Source organism: Euprymna scolopes, chromosome 46, assembly GCF_053919585.1.
Source record: "Euprymna scolopes isolate OS-2025 chromosome 46, ASM5391958v1, whole genome shotgun sequence".
In the NCBI taxonomy this organism is placed as follows: Eukaryota; Metazoa; Mollusca; class Cephalopoda; order Sepiida; family Sepiolidae; genus Euprymna; species Euprymna scolopes.
Window position 1 is genome coordinate 15,300,112 of NC_136527.1, and position 21,164 is coordinate 15,321,275.

Sequence of the window (21,164 nt, forward strand, 5' to 3'; positions counted from 1 at the left end):
TAGTTTGCCTGCTTCCCAGCTGACTACAATATGGTCGTCTTCAAGTCCAATGTAAGCAAGTTCTTGATGAGCTGTTTCCCTTAAGTAATCCAATTTACCAAATTTACACTTCTAACGATAATTATAATATTGTCCCTTTGATTTCTGTACACTCATCAACTCCTTATCCTCGAGTGGCCTCTGTGCCTTGATAAGTGGTGACTTCTATGTAAATAAAAAAATAAATAAATAGATAAAATTTACTTGCGTTCCCACGAGGGCAGAGTTAGACACAAGGTCGGTTTTTTAATGTGGGGAAAATCCAGCTACCCACAAAAGAGGCACTCTGGATAGGAACAAAAATTAAAATTGTCTCAGTCTATAAGGATTTCTCCTCTACTGACCGAGGACAGAAAAGGCGAAGTGTAGTATCAGAACATATACTACACTTTGTTCTTGAAGAGAGAGAGAGAGAGAGAGAGAGAGAGAGAGAGAGAGAGAGGGGAGAGAGGGAGGGAGAGAGAGAGAGAGAGAGAGAGAGAGATAGAGATAGAGAGAGAGAGAGAGACAGTGACAGAAAGAGAGAGAACCGACATCTTGCTGCCCAACTCCCTACATAGTACCCCTGTAGCTTATGTCGCTGATAGTAGCCCCCTCCTCCTCTACATCAAAGTGGCGATGTGCCTTGTTTAGGGTGAAAATGTAATTAAAAAAAAGAGAGAAAAAAATTTTCCCCACTCTTTATCTGTGCCTAAATCAAAACGCGGATTCCATGAACAAGGCTTCTTTCTTAGAACTGCACGCCTGTGGAACTCTGTTCCGTCTGCCTGCTTCCCACTTGACTACAACCTGGATGTCTTCAAGTCCAATGTAAACAAATTCCTAATGAACCGCCAGCTCAAGTAAACACTTCAATAAATCTCCACACTAACGTACTGTACTTGCAATAACCCTTATCCCTGAGTGGCTTCCGGGCCTTGATAAGTGGTGACCACCGTGTAAAAAGAAAAAAAGAGAAAGGAAAGAAAATAAAAAAGAGAAAATAGAAAAAGTTAGAAGGAAAAAAAGAAAAAGTTGTATAAAAAAGAGGAAGAAGAAGAAAGAAAAAAGAGGAGAAAAAAATAAATAAAAAGTTAAAAACAGAAAAATTAGAATAAGCAAAATAAATAAATAAATAAATAAATAAATAAATAAATAAATTTTGCAATACGCAAAAAAAAGGTTGCGCCTCCTGTCGACAACTAGTAGCACTAACACATGTGATAAAGAGCAAGTAACTCTATCTTACCTCCACCCTCTACCCGCCCCTCTCTCGCTATATCGCATTACCTCCCTTGCCGGCCGCCTCCGTCGAAGTCATCAATCAACAACAATAAACGAAAAAAAAAAAAAAGAAAAAAGAAAAAAAGAAAAGAAAATTCCTTTTAAAACGTGAGACGACAGGAAAGAAAGGAAAAAGGATTTTTATTTGTTTGAATGTCAAAAAAAAAAAAAAAAAAAAAAAGAAAGAAAGAAAAGAAAAACACGCGGTGAAAAGGTCGCACGAGCGACAACAATTCGCGGATTTTTTTTTAAAGAGACATTTTAACCTGACGGCCGGCCACAGCGAAGTAAGTAAGTAAATAAATAAATAATTATTATTCTTACCAATCTATCAAAAATATTGTGTGTGTGTGTGTGTGTTTCTCGCCTGTACGTAACATTGATTAATACTCATGGTGTTTTTTTTTTTACTTACTATCGATCTAATTAAAAATCCCGGAAACCTTCAGCTACCTCCCACCTCCCCGCAAAATTGAGAGATCAAAATCAAGTTCCGTCCGTCTTTGTTTACGTTCGGCGTCAGCTGATCATTGTTTCACGCCTTCGCGGTGAAATGCCCCGGCGAAGTCTAGAGAACTGTACTGACATGCAGAAGTTCATATGTAATGTGAACAGACACCTACCTCGCTGCCCAACTCCCTACACAGTATCCCTGCAAAGCTGTTCTCAAATAGTAACCCCTTACGCCTTAATGGCACTGTGCCATGTTTGGAATGTAAAAACAGTAAAAAAAAAAAAAAAAAAAAATTTTTAAGTAATTTCTGGTTAATTACCGATTTTAGAATATACAAACGAACTTGGCTGACTTTTTTTTTTCTTTTAAGAATAACAGAATATTTTAAAACCGTTAGATATTAATCAGAAGGGACTTTTCCAGGGCATTCATTCGTGAAACACATCGATCAACTAACGGAAAATCGTAAACAAAGGCGAATAATGGAACTTGATGTTAACCAAATTGAGATTCTGTATTTTTGGGTTTGTTTTACTGTACACATAGATTCGAAAAAGTTGTCAAAAAACGAATATATAACAAATAAATGTTATCAAAGGCAAGATAAGTTACTTTTCTACCAAACTGGATATATTTTTTGTGTTTTTATTCAATGCAACATATTTATTCAGCTCGAAAAACATGCAGTGTTTACCGATGTATTGGAAAATTCAAAATGGCGGCCGACTCTCTCTTTAACACGGTAAGTTCGAGAAAAAGGTGTTATAAATAATAAACTGGACAAAATACTATTAAAAAACCACCGAATATATGTCAACTTATGTCACGGTAACATATAATGAGCGAATTTCTAACAGTATTTTGTCTAGTTTATTATTTATTATAACATCTTTTCCTGAACTTACCGTGTTAAAGAGAGAGTCGGGCGCCATTTTGAATTTTCCAATACATCGGTAAACACTGTATGCTTTTTGAGCTGAATAACCATGTTACATTGAATAAAAACACGAAAAATATATCCAGTTTGGTAAAAAAGTAACTTATCTTTCCTTTGATAACATTTATTTGTTATATATTTGTTTTTTTTTGACAACTTTTCGAATCTATGTGTACAGTAATACAAACCCCGAAAAACATAGTGTTTACCGATGTATGTGAACATTTAAAATGGCGCCCACCTCTCTCTTTGGCACGATAAGTTTGCGAAAATGAATTAAAAATAAAAATCTAGACAAAACACTGTTAGAAACTCGCTCAATACATGTTACCGTGACATAGGCTGACATATATTCGGTGGGTTTTTAACAGTATTTTGACTGGTTTTTTATTTTTAGCTCCTTTTCCCAAACTTACTGTGTCAAAGAGAGAGTCGGCCGCCATTTTAAATTTTCCAATACATCGGTAAACATGGTATATTTTTCGAGCTGAATAAACATGATACATTGAATAAAAACACTAAAAACATATCCAGTTAGGTAGAAAAGTCACTTATCTTGCCTTTGATAACATTTATTTGTTATATATTTGTTTTTTTGTTATAACATTTTTGAATCTATAAGCATATGGCAGAGCCAAACTTGACAACCTTTGCAAAAGTACCATATCTTTACAAAGTGGTACATTTTTCGAACACACAAAATTGACAAGTTCAACAATTTTGCAAATAATCTTCGACTTTGTAAGAGAAACTCCGGGTTTGTATTACTGTACACATAGATTCGAAAAAGTTGTCAAAAAACAAATATATAACAACTAAATGTTATCAAAGGCAAGATAAGTTACTTTTCTACCTAACTGGATAATTTTCAAGTGTTTTTATTCAATGTAACATGTTTATTCAGCTCGAAATACTTACAATGCTTACCGATGTATTGGAAAATTTATAATGGCACCCAACTTTCGCCTTCACATGGTAAGTTTGGGAAAATGAGTTAAAAATAAAAAAGTAGACAAAATACTGTTAGAAACTCGCTCAACATATGTTACCCTGACATAGGCTGACATATATTCCGTGGGTTTTTAACAATATTTTGTATATTTTTTATTTTTAACTCCTTTTCCCAAACTTACCGTATTTTGTATAGTTTTTATATTTTTACTTACCGTGTGAAAGAGAGTTGGGCGCCATTTTAAATTTTCCAATACATCAGTAAACACTGTATGTTTTTCGAGCTAAATAAACATATTATATTAAATAAAAACACTAGAAAAGTATCCAGTTAGGTAGAAAAGTAACTTATCTTGCCTTTGATAACATTTATCTAACTTTATAATTTTATTTGACTCCAAAACAGTAAATGTTAAGGGGGTCAAAATTGGGATCAAAGTTTTAAAAAAATTGACCTCTGCGGTCTCTACCAAATTACTCAGCCAATTTTTGGTCTAAACATTTGAAATTTTACATAAAGGGTATTCAGACATAGGGAAAGCTTTTTTAGCCGAAAATTTGGCTGCCAGGAGGTCAAAGTTCAAAAGATTTGACCTTTGCGGTGTCTAGCAAGCTATTCAGCCAATTTTGGGTCTTTCGTTTTACTTTTAACTCATTTTCCCAAACTTAACGTATTCAACAGCGAGCATGCCGCCGTTTGTCTTTTTCAAATATACCGATAAACACTGCATGTTTTTGCAACTGAATAAACATGTTACATTGAATAAAAACACTAAAAACATATCCAGTTAGGTAGAAAAGTAATTTATCTTGCCTTTGATAACATTTATTTGTTATATATTTGTTTTTTGACAACTTTTTCGAATCTATACATCGGTAAACACTATGTTTTTCGAGCTGAATAAACATGTTACATTAAATAAAAACACTAAAAACATATCTAGTTAGGTAGAAAAGTAACTTATCTTGCCTTTGATAACATTTATTTGTTATATATTCGTTACATATTTGTTTTTTGACAACTTTTTCATATCGATGTGTATACTAATACAAACCCAGAAAATCCAATCATTTGCGGCCCATAGCGCCACTCTGCTAGGTGTATCAGAATTTTTGTAGGAATTTTTGACACCCCTAGCACGAAACTGCGAATAAAATATAAAAAAACTCACAATTTCTCTTTTAAAAGTGGGTTGTTTATTTTCTTTGTGGATTATACTTCCAAAATAAACTATTAAAGTTGTTTTAAAAGTAATAGTAATATTATTATTTTTTTTTTTTTTAAAAACGGTAATGAATTTTACGAACTCAATATTTTTCAATTTTTAAACTTTAAAAATCTATCAGAATTTTTCTATTGATTCAATTTTTATATTTTCAGGGTCAATGTGAAATTTTATGCTCTTTCCAATAAACCGAATATAATATTTTAGACAAACGTTTTTTTTTTTAAATTCACGACCCCCCCCATTTTCAAGTATCTATTAAAAAGTAATTAATTAATTTACTCACCAAAGTGTTATATATCACAAATTGAAGAGAAAAGGTCAATAAATAATATATTCAAATTTAAAACAAACAAAAAAGTAGTGTTTTTTAGAAATTTACCTGTAAAGTCCGAAGTTTAAAACCTTTAAAAAAAAAAAAGTGTTGTTTGTTTTTTGTTTTTTTTAATGAAACCTTGGTCCTTGCTCCTTTAATTGAAAAAAAAAAAAATTAGGGCTTGAATTACATTTTTCGAGTAGTTATAAGCTTGGAAAGACAGGGGGTCGAATAATCCAATATTTTTCACAAAATTTCTGACACACCGCTCTGCTACTTTTAGTTTTGGTGAAGATAGTTTGAAAATATGGAGACAGACAGACAGACAGACCAACCAACTGACAGACAAACATCCGTATAGCCATTTATATATTAGATTTTTGAAATAATTTGATTATTTTAAGCTTGGGTAAATGTGTAGTTTAGCGACGTAAATTATTTGACAGAAGGGGTATTGAGATTTGGGAAAATCTTTTTAATCAGTTTTCGGTTTAAAAATTTATAAAAAACTTTATTTTTGAATAAAATAAAAATACGCATCAAGTGCGCTTGAAAGCCAAATTACAATGTAATATTATGAAAATAAACAAATATTTTATTTGTTTGAAATTTATCACAAATATATTTCAGAGGTATACTCCATCTTCAGAGTGTTATTTTGTTTCTTTTTTTTTCTTTTTGTTCTTCCTTGCCATGTTGTAAATTTGGAGAAAGAAGTCTGTTTGTATAGAGCCGCACGTTGTATATCGCGGTTGTATTTTGAAATGTTTGTGCGTAGGTAAGGCGAGAATAAGGTCAAGAATGAGAGTTCGATAGAAACGTTGTTTTTTTTTTTTTTTTCTTTACAAGGGTGTCACCACTTATCAAGGCCCAGAGGCCACTCGAGGATAAGGGTTAATAGGTATACATTAGTCATTGTGATTTTAGCATAGTAAACAGTGGGAATTTTGAAACTTGGATTACTTAGGGGGACGATTCAATTAGAACTTGTTCACATTGGACTTTTTCTTTTTTTTTTTTTTCATAGGTATCAACTCATTATCAAGGCCAAGAGGCCACTCAAGGATAAGGGTTAAAGAGTGTACAGTAGAAATTGGACAATATAATAATCATTAGTAATGAAAATTTGTTAAATTTGATAACTTATATGGAACGGCTCATCAAGAACTTATTTACGTTAGACTTGAAGACAACCATATTGTAGTCAGCCGGAAAGCAGGAAAACGGAAGACAATTTTAAAACACATTATTAAATCCAAAGGCTGAAATAAACCCCAGAAAATTCATTTTTATTATTTTTTTCATTATTTTTATTTTACTTATCAGACTAAATGTATGATATTCGAAGCCACCATATTGCTTTTAAAATTTGGCCTTTCTAAAGTTTGACAAATTGGCCTTTTTTATGCTCTTTGATTACAAAAAAATATGGCGGTCAAAAACATAGTTCATGAAAGAGCATAAAAAAGGCCATTTGGCCTTAAAAAGGCCAATCTGTCAAACTATAGAAAGGCCAAATTTTAAAAACAATATGGCGATCTCAACTATTGCACGTTTAGTAAAAAAAAGTTGTAAAAAATAATAAAAATTAAAACTTTGGGGGGGGGGTTGTTTCAGCCTTAGGGTCTAATGTTTTTTTTTTTATATAAAAAGAAATAGTTTTTTTATAATTTTTTGTCTGTCAAATAATTTACGCCGCTAAACTACACATTTGCCAAGAAGTCATTTTTGTAGGAATTGGATATTTTTATCAGTTTTGAAATCTACTTAAAATTTCATTCTTTACAATTTTTAAAAAGTTTGTCGCTATAGAAACGAGTTTGATTGACAGCGAGATTTGCATATTTATATTAATTGCTATTTGTACAATTGGATTGTTTCTAGAAATGTGTGAGTTGAAGTATTTTATTTTGCAAGGAAAGAATTCTTTAAATATCCATCTAGTCATTTTAATTAATCTAATATATAAACGGCTATATGTCTGTCTCCATATTTTCAATTTTTTGTTTTTGCCAGATAACCGTCCATTAGTTCTTCTTGAAATTTTGCCACAATTTTTGTTTTGTTAAATGAATGTGCACAGTAAAAATAATTTTTTGCATAAATTCCCGTTGTGTCCCCAGGGACTCAAAAGAGTTCAAAAATGGCCCAAAATGGCCCAAAATGACATATTTTATCTCATAAATTTTGATCCATTCATTAGATTTTTTCTGAAACTTGACCAAAATTAATATAAATCCAGTGTGGGTGACCCTGGCAAACTTCGGGTCCGTGTCCCTGGGGACTTTTAGTGCTAAAAACACTCCTTTTTGTGGCTCTTTTTTTCATATTTCCCAACAAAAACTAGATATGTCTGGCTATATAGTAGTTTTTCACGGTGGTCAACTCAAATATACATGTGTTAAGGCCTGAAACTGCATTGTTATACATTTATACTGAGATTTGGTGTCCCCCGGGGGCTCAAAAGGGTTCAAAAATGGCCCAATATGGCCTAAAATGACACATTTTATCTCATAACTTTTGATCCATCCATTAGATTTTTTCTGAAACTTGGTTAAAATGTGAAGCCCATTGTTCTTAATATAAATCCAATGTGGGTGACTAGCAGTGTCAGAAATTTCGTGAAAATAGTGAATAATTCCACCCCATCTTTCCAAGCTTATAACTCCTCGAAAAATGTAATTCAAGCCCTAATTTTTTTTTTCAATTAAAGGAGCAAGGACCAAGGTTTTATTAAAAAAAAAACAAAAAAAAAACAATGTGTTTTTTTTTTTTTAAAAGGTTTTAAACTTCGGACTTTACAGGTAAATTTCTAAAAAAGCGATTTTTTTTTTGTTTTAAATTTGAATATATTATTTATTGACCTTTTCTCTTCAATTTGTGATATATAAAACTCCACGACATAAATTAATTATTTACTTTTTAAGAGAAAGTTGAAAATGGGTGACACTTGGGGGGGCGTGAATTTAAAAAAAAACGTTTGTCTAAAATATTATATTCGGTTTATTGGAAAGAACATAAAATTTCACATTGACCCTGAAAATATCGTAAAAATAGAATCAATAGAAAAATTTTGATAGATTTTTAAAATTTAAAAATTTAAAAATATTGAGTTTAAAAATTGAAAAATATTGAGTTCGGAAAATTCATTACTGTTTTAAAAAAAAAAAAAAAAATATTTTTATTACTTTTAAAACAACTGTAATAGTTTATTTTGGAAGTATAATCCATAAAGAAAATAAATAACCCACTTTTAACAGAGAAATTACGAGATTTTTATATTGTATTCGCAGTTTCGTGTTAGGGGTGTCAAAAATTCCTACAAAAATTCTGATACTGCTAGTGGGTGACCCTGGCAAACTTCTGGTTCGTGTTCCCGGGGACTTTTAAAATCCCACTCCCACACAGTAGAGATCCCTAGATGTAAAAGATCTTTCTACTCCAGAATTGCGAGACTCTGGAATTCCATTCCAGGTCCCTGCTTCTGACACGCAGAAGTTCAAGTGTAACGTGAACCGACATCTTGCTGCCCAAATCCCAACATAGTGCCCCAGTAGTTGCTGCCCCTGATAGTAGCCCCCTACACCAAAGTGGCAATGTGCCTTGTTTGGGGTGAAAATGTAATAAAAAAAATTTTCTTTTAAAAACACTCCTTTTTGTGGCTTTTTTTCCCATATTTCCCAACAAAAACTTGATATGTCTGACTATATACTGGTTTTTCACGGTGGTCAACTCAAATATACATGTGTTAAGGCCTGAAAATGCACCGTTATTCATTTATACTGAGATTTGGTGTCCCCAGGGGCTCAAAAAATTTCAAAAATAGCTCAAAATGACATTTTTTGCCCCATAGCTGCATGATGTTCTGCTACACGAAAGGAAGAAAAGAGTTAAAAAATGGCCCAAAATGGCACATTTTATCTCATAACTTTTGATCCATCCATTAGATTTTTTCTGAAACTTGACCAAAATTAATATAAATCCAGTGTGGGTGACCCTGGCAAACTTCTGGTTCGTGTCCCTGGGGACTTTTAGTGCTAAAAACACTCCTTTTTGTGGCTCTTTTTTCCATATTTCCCAACAAAAACTAGATATGTCTGGCTATATAGTAGTTTTTCACGGTGGTCAACTCAAATATACATGTGTTAAGGCCTGAAACTGCACCGTTATCCATTTATACTGAGATTTGGTGTCCCCAGCGGCTCAAAAGAGGTAAAATATGACACATGATGTTCTGCTACACGAAAGGAAGAAAGTGTATTCCAAAATCTCCAGCTGTGAATATTTACTCCTGCTTGTGTTCCTTGCAATTTCGTCTTTAAAACATTTAATAAAATTTGTTATTATCCGTAGGGTGGACACATCACAACAATAAATCAAAATATTTTATGCATAGTGTGTGTGTGTTGGCATTCTGTGGATGTTCAGCGTAAATGGGAACGCCCTGATATTATTGTAGCTCTGTTGTTAAAGCTGCAAAAGTATTTATCTAAGCTAGCAGGGACGCCCGGCGTAGCCAGTCGTAAATGATAGTTTTATATGATAGTCATATTTCGTGCATATTATTATACAGTCAATTTTCTTTTGATTCTTATCGATATATATAAAAGCGAAAATGTATGTATGTATGTATGTATGTATGTGTGTATGTTTGGATGTCTGCTAAAAACTTTCGACAGACGCGACGAAAATTCACAAACTCGGTATCACATCGAAGCTCCATCCTTTGCTCAAAAAATATCGAAAAATTGGCCAAAAACGTTAACTTTTTCACCCCGAAATCGACAATTTTCGACAGGGGGGAGGGGGTCAACAAAAAACGGTCCTCTTGTGACAATGACCGATTCTACGCATGCGTCAGATGACGTCGTGACCTGATTTACTTTAAATAGTTGAAAACCGAACAAATTTTGTGAACGTTGCCTTAGCTCAGTTGGTTAAGGCCTTGGTTCATTATCTAAACGTTTTGGGTTCGAATCGTGGTGTGAGATTTTTTTTTTTCGATTTTTAAAATTTTAATATCGAAACAGGCTTATTTAATCCATTTTTCACGTGTTCGTTTTTCTGTTTTCATCGTTCGTTTGCCTTACGTTAGTTTTTTTGTGTTTTTTTTTTTCCTGCTTAGTGTTAACGTTGTTTTCTTTTTTTTTACTTCGCTTATAACAAACAAACCTACGTCGTCGTCGTCGTAACGCTCAACGACTTCCGGCCGCCTACCTGTTAATTTGGTTCTTAAATAAATTCAAACATCTTTCACTAACTCATTCTGGCTGGCCGATTTTATTTTCAAACTTCGCCTCAGGGCTTCGGGTTCGATCCCCCCCCCCCCCCGGATTCTTTTTTATTAAACACCCGGGCATCGCCGGGTACCCGCCGCTAGTATATTATAAAGTTGTAATTTCAAAAATAAAAAAAATATATCCAGAAAATAACAATCTTTGTTTGATGGATGACTAACGCATACAGAAATATGTCGGCGAGTTGAATTCCAAGAATGTTTATTTCAATATGGCGACATATTTTTATTTCTTTCTGCGCATGCCCAAATTCAATTCATTTCTTCAAGTCGTTCAATATTTAATTTTCCTTACATATCTCTTAAACTTCTGCATGTCAGTACAATTGGGGAAGCAGGAACCCGGAAGGGAATTCCAAAGTCTAGCAATTCTGGGGAAGAAACTACTGGAGTAGAAAGCTCTCCTACATCTAGCGATCTCCACTGTGTAGGGGGTGGGATTTAGCTGCTTGTCGGGTTTGTCAAGGGTATTTACGTCGAGAGGGGGTACAAGTGCTTGCAGTTCATCGGAGCATTCACCGTTAAAGTACTTGTAGAACAGGCAGAGGGATGCTACATTTCGTCGATGGGACAGATGCCGAAGCTTAGATGACAGTTCAGAACCTATCAGGTGACTCTCTTTTGAACCTTGTCTAGGAGCGAGAGACTAGTAGCAGAGGCACCAGCCTAAATATGACAACAATACTCCATACATTGGCGAATGGTAGCCTTATAGAGGTACAGGATACATTCAGGCATTAGTAGCTTTCTAGCACGGTAGAGAGAACCTACCTTCTTCGCAGCGGTCCTTGCAATGCTCTCAATGTAATTGTTCCAACTCATGTTTCCTGTGAACGTTAGGCTGAGGAGTTTAAAAGATGTACTTTCAGATAAAGAGTCTTTAGCCATTGCTATTGGTGGTAGAGAAGGTTTCTTGTAGTTATTGGAGGAAACAAGTTTAGTCTTGGCAGCATTGAATGTGACCATCCATTTTTGTCTCCATTCCCCTACAAATTGGAGGTCATCCTCTAGTTTTTCTGCCATTTCTTTAGTTATGTGTTCATTTGTTTTCCTGTCATGCCTGTTATAGAGTGTGGTGTCATCAGCATATATACCCATCTCAGAGGCAGTTTTGTCGGGGAGGTCATTAATAAATATTAGGAACAATAGAGGTCCAAGGATAGACCCCTGAGGCACTCCCGCATTTATATCATATATCATCCTCTAGTGTTTCTGCCACATTGGTGGGAGTGCTAAATCTAGCTGATGACGCTCAAGTCAATTTTTTTTTTTAGCTTTTGAAATCATTACTCTGTAATAATAGATGTGAAATCTACATGAATTAACATCTATTCAAATGTAGTTTACAATCCTGCAATGTGCAACCACCCCAACTGCCAGTATAAAAATAAGTTTATGAGAAGGAGTGGTGATCTAGAAATTGTAGTTAAACTGGTAGTTTAAAATCAATAAATATTTATCATTTTATCATTAACCAGCCTGGATGCCCGGCGTTGCCCGGGTGTTTGGATGTGTGTGTGTTGAGCAAAAAAAAAAAAAAAGTTGTTGTGGACAGGCCGGCTCGAACCTGTACTGCGAAGAAGGAAAAGAATATGAAAAAAAAAATCCCTGACGTCTTTGCCATTGCGTCCATCGCCAGACCGGAAGTGGCGAAGGTTTAAATTAAGGCTAGTCAATCGAAAAGAGAGGATGACTTTCGAAAATATCGACGAAAAAAGTGACCCTTTCTTGTAGAAAAATGCCCTGTTGAGGGTGAAGGAATTAATGTTTTTAGACTATTTTTCGATATTTGTTGTCTGAAGGGTCGAGCTTCAAAACAATACTGATCTCGTGAAAACCCGTCGCCTCAGTCAAAACTTGTAGGCAGTTATACATACATACATACATTTAAACAGACAGGTGAGATTTATATTATAGAATTGAAAATTAAGTTTCAAGCAAAAACAGTTAAAAGAATAATTTTTGGCATCAGAAAAAAAAGCACAAATTTTTCCAATTTTGATAAAAAAAAAAGCGCTGATTTTTCTGAAACTTGAAGCTGAATTCATCATCCCATAACAAATTTTATCCTAAGTACCAGGAAAATGTTTTTTTAAACAGACAAAAAAAATTGATAGTCGTTTTTGACATTGGTGAAATAAGCACAAATTTCTCTAATTCCAATACGGATTCCGATACCCCCAAAACGTTCCAATTTTTCTGATACTGATTAATTCTACCCTATACGACCAAGGCCATCAATCCACCTATAATAGACAACATGCTATGCGATATACAAATATCTGTGTGTGATGACACCCAGCTAATCAAGAACCTTGATTCCAGTAAAACAACTGATGGCATTCCAATTATAGTGTTGAAAAAGCTCCAACTAGAACTTGCTCCGATACTTGCAAAACTGTTTAAGCGTTGTCTTAAAGAGAATTGCTTCCCAACACCCTGGAAAACCTCATCAGTATGCCCTGTATTTAAGAATTCAGGTGATAAGTCATCTCCCTCTCCGTACAGACTAATAAGTTTCCTGTGTGTCATGAGTAAGTTGTTGGAATCCATATTAAATAGAGAAGTTGTCAACCACCTCAGCAGAAATAACAAGGATGGAGTACTGCTGCCATATCTGGGCAGGAGCTGCTAAAAACAGCCTATCCTGCCTTGACAGAGTACAAAATAGACTTCGTGGCTTAGTGGGGGATGCCCTTTTCTCTACCCTGCAACCTCTCTCCCACAGAAGAGACGTTGTGAGCCTATCCTTGTTTTATCGTTATTTCCATAGCAGGTGCTCGTCTGAACTCCAATCTCTGGTCCCCCCTCGCCAATCTTTCACGAAAAACACCCGTCTAGCTGAATCCACTGTGAAAAATTTCCTCCATTCTTTATCTGTGCCTAAATTAAAACGTGGATTCCATGAACAAAGCTTCTTTCTTAGAACTGCACGCCTGTGGAACTCTGTTCCGTCTGCCTGCTTCCCACCTGACTACAACCTGGATGTCTTCAAGTCCAACGTTAACAAATTCCTAATGAACCGCCCCCTTAAGTAAACACTTTATCAAATCTCCACACTAACGTAATGTACTTGCAATAACCCTTATCCCTGAGTGGCTTCCGGGCCTTGATAAGTGGTGACCACCGTGTGAAAAAAAAAAAAAACTTTCTTAGTGACATGCAATATGGTTTCCGCTCTGCTAGATCTACAGCAGATGTACTTACGGTTATATCTCATAGGATTCGTGAATCTCTCGACAAAGGCTTCCTTTCTAGGGCAATTGCTCCTGACATATGAAAGTCCTTTTATAGGATATGGCATAAAGGCCTACTTGACAAGATTTCCAGCTATGGTATAGCTGGAAAGGTTTTTTCAATTATTAAATCATTTCTCTCTGATAGGCTCATAAGAGTAGTGGTTGATGGGCAGAAATCAGAGGTCCACAGTATTAATGCTGGAGTCCCTCAGGGGGTCCATCCTGGACCCAACTCTCTTCCTGGTCTACATCAATGATCTCCTAAAACACATACTTAAATCATTCGTAGACATTTATGCTGATAACACGACCATCTATGGCAACACATCAAAGGCCGTAAATGACCAAGTTCTCTCTGATTCTCTCTCCTCTGATCTCGAGCGCGTGGTTCAGTGGGGGAAGACGTGGCTGGTTAACTTTAATGCATCTAAAACCAAACTCCTATCTTTACACCATCAACGCTCTGATCCCCATCTGGCATCAATTGAAATGGATGGCTCTCGTATAGGAGAAGCCCCATGTTTTGACAAGCTTCTGGGCTTGACCTTCACTCCTGATCTGAAATGAAACATGTATATCAAGTCTGTTGCCAAGGTCGCTGGAAAGATGGTGGGATCTTTCTACTGCTCCAGAAGATATCTCACTACTGATGCAATTCTCTATCTATATAAAAGCCAAGTATGTCCAAGGATGGAATACTGCTGCCATATCTAGGCAGGAGCTGCTAAAAACAGCCTATCCTGCCTTGACAGAGTACAAAATAGACTTTGTGGTTTTCTCTTCCCTGCAACCTCTCTACCACAGAAGAGAAACGTTGCAAGCCTATCTTAGTTTTATTGTTATTTCCATGGCAGGTGCTCGTCTGAACTCCAATCTCTGGTCCCCCTTTGCCAATCTTTCACAAAAAACACCCGTCTAGCTGAATCCACTGTCAAAAACTTTCCCTACTCTTTATCTATGCCTAAATCAAAACATAGATTCCATGAACAAAGCTTCTTTCTTAGAAATGCACGCCTGTGGAACTCAGTTCCGTCTGCCTGCTTCCCACCTGACTGGATGTCTTCAAGTCCAACGTAAACAAATTCCTGATGAACCACTATAAATACCACTATATTTAAATACCACTATAATAGTTTTGTTCACGAATAGACACCCACTGTATGATAGCATGCACTAGTTAAATAAAAATTGAAATTTGTAATTCTGAATTTATAATTCATGGCGTATAATAAAGAGATTTGACTGCTCAACACACATCTCCAAAGAAGCATACCACACCGGGCACCCATGCTTGTATATCTATGAATGTGAAAGTGTCTGTCTATGTGTCCGCCTGTGTACATTTCCCTAAACAATAACTCAGTCAATTTTCAGTCTACAGACTCGAAATTTGATATACAGGGTATTGAGATTTGGGAAATTTTTTAAATCCGTTTTCGGACAGAAATTTGGCTGTTAATGGGTCAAAGTTCAATAATTTAACCTTTGAGAACTCTACCAGACTCCACCGCCAATTTTGGGTCTAAACACTTGAAATGTTAGATATATGTTCTTTGGACATGGATCTAACATAATTTGAGTCCAAAACAGTAAATGTTAAGGGAGCCATACTAGAGGCCAAAATAAAATGTCAGCCTAAAACAATAAATATTAAGGGGTCATAATAGGGGTCAGATTTAAAAAAAAACAATTGAACTCTTCGGTCTTTACCAAATTATTTATAAAATTTCTAGTGTGTAATTTCATGTGTAATTTTATATAAAGTTTATTCAGGGATAGCGCAAACTTTCTACTTGGTTTGGGTCGGAAATTTTACAATAGAATGCAAGGGCTTGAAAAATAAATAAATGGTGGCGAAATATTGAGGTCCGTAATTTAGCCCACTTTTTCTAAAGAAAAATGTCCGCAGAAAAGCATAAATTTTGGCACTTAAAATTCTCATAACTTTTGAACTACTGATGGTATTTGCATAATTCAAACGGTTTCAAGCATCTTTTACATAGCTCTCTTGATGCAAGTTGATAAAATAACAAATATCTAAAAAGAAAAAAATCAACTTGTAATACTACTTTGATAGGGCATGCCATAAAGGTCTACTTCAAAAGATCTCCGGCTACAGTATAGCTGGAAATGTCTTTTCAATTATTAAATCATTTCTGTCTGATAGGTTCATAAAAGTAGTGGTTGATGGGAAGAAATCAAAACTCAAAGTATTAATGCTGGAGTCCCTCAGAGGTCCATCCTGAGTCCAACTCTCTTCCTGATCTACATTAATGATCTTCCAAATCACATCCTAAGATCATTCGTAGACATTTATGCTGATGACACAACCATCTATGGCAACACATCAAAGGCCGTAAATGACAAAGTTCTCTTTGATTCTCTCTCCTCTGATCTTGAGCAAGTGGTACAATGGGGAAAGAAGTGGCTGGTTACTTTTAATGCATCTAAAACCAAGCTTCTATCTTTACATCATCAACATTCTGATCCCCATCTGGCATCAATTGAAATAAATGGCTCTCATCTTGATGAGGCGGCATGTTTTGACAAGCTTCTGGGCTTGACCTTTACTTCTGATCTGAAATGGAGCACGTACATCAAATCTGTTGCCAAGGTCGCTGAAAAAAATGGTAGGATCCTTCTACCGCTCCAGCAGATATCTCACTGCTGATGCAATTCTCTACCTATATAAAAACTAGGTATGTCCAAGGATGGAGTACTGTTGCCACATCTGGGCAGGAGCTGCTAGAAAGACTTATCCTGCTTAGACAGAGTTCAAAATACACTTTGTAGCTTCGTAGGGGATGCACTTTTCTCCTCTTTGCAACATCTTTCTCACAGAAGAGATGTTGCAAGCCTGTCTTTGCTTTATTGTTATTTTCATGGCAAGTGCTCGTCTGAGCTCCAATCTATGCCCCCCTTCCAAACTTTCATGAGAAACACTCATTTAGCTGAAAACACTATCAATAATTTCCCTCATCCTTTATCTGTGCCTAAACCTAAACGTAGATTCCATGATCAAAGTTTCTTTCTTAGAACTGCACACATGTGGAATTGTCTTCTGTTTGCCTGCTTTCAAGCTGTCTAACTACAAGATGGTCATCTTTCAGTCCAAATGTCATTAAAAAAAGAAAATGTCATTAAAAAAAATGTCATTAAAAGAAATTAAAAGAAAATGTCATTAAAAGAAATTAAAAGAAATTAAAAGACAATGTCATTGAAAGAAAATATTAAAAGGAAATGTCATTGAAAGAAAATATTAAAAGGAAATGTCATTGAAAGAAAATATTAAAAGGAAATGTCATTGAAAGAAAATATTAAAAGGAAATGTCATTGAAAGAAAATGTCATTAAAAGAAAATATCATTGAAAGAAAATATTAAAAGGAAATGTCATTGAAAGAAAATATTAAAAGGAAATGTCATTGAAAGAAAATATTAAAAGGAAATGTCATTGAAAGAAAATATTAAAAGGAAATGTCATTGAAAGAAAATATTAAAAGGAAATGTCATTGAAAGAAAATCTCATTAAAAGGAAATGTCATTGAAAGAAAATGTCACTGAAAGGAAATGTCGTTGAAAGGAAATGTCACTGAAAGGAAATGTCGTTGAAAGGAAATGTCACTGAAAGGAAATGTCACTGAAAGGAAATGTCACTGAAAGGAAATGTCATTGAAAGAAAATATCATTGAAAGGAAATGTCACTGAAAGGAAATGTCATTAAAAGAAAATGTCATGGAAAGGAAATGTCATTAAAAGAAATTATCATTGAAAGGAAATGTCAGGAAATGTCATTAAAAGAAATTAAAAGACAATGTCATTGAAAGAAAATATTAAAAGGAAATGTCATTGAAAGAAAATATTAAAAGGAAATGTCATTGAAAGAAAATATTAAAAGGAAATGTCATTGAAAGAAAATATTAAAAGGAAATGTCATTGAAAGAAAATATTAAAAGGAAATGTCATTGAAAGAAAATATTAAAAGGAAATGTCATTGAAAGAAAATATTAAAAGGAAATGTCATTGAAAGAAAATATTAAAAGGAAATGTCATTGAAAGAAAATATTAAAAGGAAATGTCATTGAAAGAAAATCTCATTAAAAGGAAATGTCATTGAAAGAAAATGTCACTGAAAGGAAATGTCGTTGAAAGGAAATGTCACTGAAAGGAAATGTCGTTGAAAGGAAATGTCACTGAAAGGAAATGTCACTGAAAGGAAATGTCACTGAAAGGAAATGTCATTGAAAGAAAATATCATTGAAAGGAAATGTCACTGAAAGGAAATGTCATTAAAAGAAAATGTCATGGAAAGGAAATGTCATTAAAAGAAATTATCATTGAAAGGAAATGTCAGGAAATGTCATTAAAAGAAATTAAAAGACAATGTCATTGAAAGAAAATATTAAAAGGAAATGTCATTGAAAGAAAATATTAAAAGGAAATGTCATTGAAAGAAAATATTAAAAGGAAATGTCATTGAAAGAAAATATTAAAAGGAAATGTCATTGAAAGAAAATATTAAAAGGAAATGTCATTGAAAGAAAATATTAAAAGGAAATGTCATTGAAAGAAAATATTAAAAGGAAATGTCATTGAAAGAAAATCTCATTAAAAGGAAATGTCATTGAAAGAAAATGTCACTGAAAGGAAATGTCGTTGAAAGGAAATGTCACTGAAAGGAAATGTCGTTGAAAGGAAATGTCACTGAAAGGAAATGTCACTGAAAGGAAATGTCACTGAAAGGAAATGTCATTGAAAGAAAATATCATTGAAAGGAAATGTCACTGAAAGGAAATGTCATTAAAAGAAAATGTCATGGAAAGGAAATGTCATTAAAAGAAATTATCATTGAAAGGAAATGTCAGGAAATGTCATTAAAAGAAATTAAAAGACAATGTCATTGAAAGAAAATATTAAAAGGAAATGTCATTGAAAGAAAATATTAAAAGGAAATGTCATTGAAAGAAAATATTAAAAGGAAATGTCATTGAAAGAAAATATTAAAAGGAAATGTCATTGAAAGAAAATATTAAAAGGAAATGTCATTGAAAGAAAATCTCATTAAAAGGAAATGTCATTGAAAGAAAATGTCACTGAAAGGAAATGTCGTTGAAAGGAAATGTCACTGAAAGGAAATGTCGTTGAAAGGAAATGTCACTGAAAGGAAATGTCACTGAAAGGAAATGTCACTAAAAGGAAATGTCATTGAAAGAAAATATCATTGAAAGGAAATGTCACTGAAAGAAAATGTCATGGAAAGGAAATGTCATTAAAAGAAATTATCATTGAAAGGAAATGTCAGGAAATGTCATTAAAAGAAATTAAAAGACAATGTCATTGAAAGAAAATATTAAAAGGAAATGTCATTGAAAGAAAATATTAAAAGGAAATGTCATTGAAAGAAAATATTAAAAGGAAATGTCATTGAAAGAAAATATTAAAAGGAAATGTCATTGAAAGAAAATGTCATTAAAAGGAAATGTCATTGAAAGAAAATGTCACTGAAAGGAAATGTCGTTGAAAGGAAATGTCACTGAAAGGAAATGTCACTGAAAGGAAATGTCACTGAAAGGAAATGTCATTGAAAGAAAATATCATTGAAAGGAAATGTCACTGAAAGGAAATGTCATTAAAAGAAAATGTCATGGAAAGGAAATGTCATTAAAAGAAATTATCATTGAAAGGAAATGTCAGGAAATGTCATTAAAAGAAATTAAAAGACAATGTCATTGAAAGAAAATATTAAAAGGAAATGTCATTGAAAGAAAATATTAAAAGGAAATGTCATTGAAAGAAAATCTCATTAAAAGAAAATGTCACTGAAAGGAAATGTCGTTGAAAGGAAATGTCACTGAAAGGAAATGTCACTGAAAGGAAATGTCACTGAAAGGAAATGTCATTGAAAGAAAATGTCATTGAAAGAAAATATCATTGAAAGGAAATGTCACTGAAAGGAAATGTCATTGAAAGGAAATGTCATTAAAAGAAAATGTCATTGAAAGGAAATGTCATTAAAAGAAATTATCATTGAAAGGAAATGTCACTGAAAGGAAATGTCATTAAAAGAAAATATCATTGAAAGGAAATATCATTGAAAGGAAATGTCATTGAAAGGAAATGTCATTGAAAGGAATTGTCATTGAAAGAAAATGTCATTGAAAGAAAATATCGTTAAAAGAAAATATCGTTAAAAGAAAATATCGTTAAAAGAAACTGTCAGTGAAAGAAAATGTCATTCACCAAAAATCACATAAATTGATCAAGTAGTTTTAGTCTTATAAAGAAACTCAAATTTTGTAGCTAACCGAAGAGTGACTATTTCACAACGCTATTTTGAAAACAGACTGAAGGGAGAAGGGAAACAATGTTTGTTTTCTTTTAAATCCCGGAAAATAACTACACTAAGGTTATATATTTAGATATTTTTAAAGAATCAGAATCGGTAATTTAGCATGGAATCGGGAATTGTATGGAAATCAGGAAAATATCGTCCCATCATTAATATATATATATATATATATATATATATATATATATATATATGCATAAAATAAAGCAAGATATAAACGATGCTTTAGACGTTATGTGAATAAAAAGGAAAAACCTAAAAGAGTAAAAACAAAAATAAAATCAACGTTTCGTCCCTATTTCAGGGGACATCATCAGGATTTCTAGGCGAGGATGTACCGGAAGACGGTCATATATCATATGCGAAAGAGGAGAAGTTCAGTTCTCTTTCTGTTCTGGAGAGAAAAAAATTCATGATGAAAAGAAAATTTATATCTAGTGTGTGTGGAGGGGGGTCGGGTTATATACATATATGCATTTTTTTTTTTTTTATCAACCAGGATCTAAATTAATGTTTTGTTCATTTATCATTATATTATTATGATTGGGGCTACATTATAATTATCGAGGCATACAAACAGTACAAACCACTTCCTTAACTATAAAGCGAACTTTAAAAACTAGCAAGCATTCCGCTGAAATCTCCACATCCAAAGCCGGTATTTACTCCATCCCATGTAATGACTGCAAAAAATCATACATAGGTGAGACACAGCGAAATTTGGAAATCAGACTAAGCGAACATAAAAGGGACATAAGAAATGCCAACCCCTTAAATGCACTCTTTTCCCACTGTGTCGAACATGGCCACTCTTTCGGCTTTGGACGTGCAAAAATCTTAAAATCCATCCCAGATAGAGCAAAACGGAGACTTATTGAATCTGCTTTAATTTCAAATATTAATACCATCGAACAGAGAAAGGGATTTTATAATGTAGCCCCAATCAGAGGTAATATAATAATAAATGAACTAAACATTAATTTAGATCCTATATATGCATATATATATATGCATATATATATGCATATATATATATGCATATATATATATATATATGCATATATATATATGCATATATATATATGCATATATATAT

At 33.7% G+C, this 21,164-nt stretch overlaps 1 protein-coding gene across 3 annotated transcripts in view; it reads left to right on the plus strand.

Annotated features, from left to right (window-relative positions):
* Positions 1-1,298: 1,298 nt before the first annotated feature.
* The window catches only part of LOC145270403 (glycosyltransferase 1 domain-containing protein 1-like), a 118,967-nt gene continuing 99,101 nt past the window's right edge, over positions 1,299-21,164 (plus strand). The window contains exon 1 of one of the 3 annotated variants that reach the window (XM_080126046.1): positions 1,299-1,593. The gene's annotated coding sequence lies outside the window, so the exon portion shown is untranslated. Of the gene's footprint in view, positions 1,598-21,164 lie in introns of all 3 variants that reach the window. The other 2 variants (XM_080126049.1, XM_080126047.1) reach the window with 2 other exon arrangements.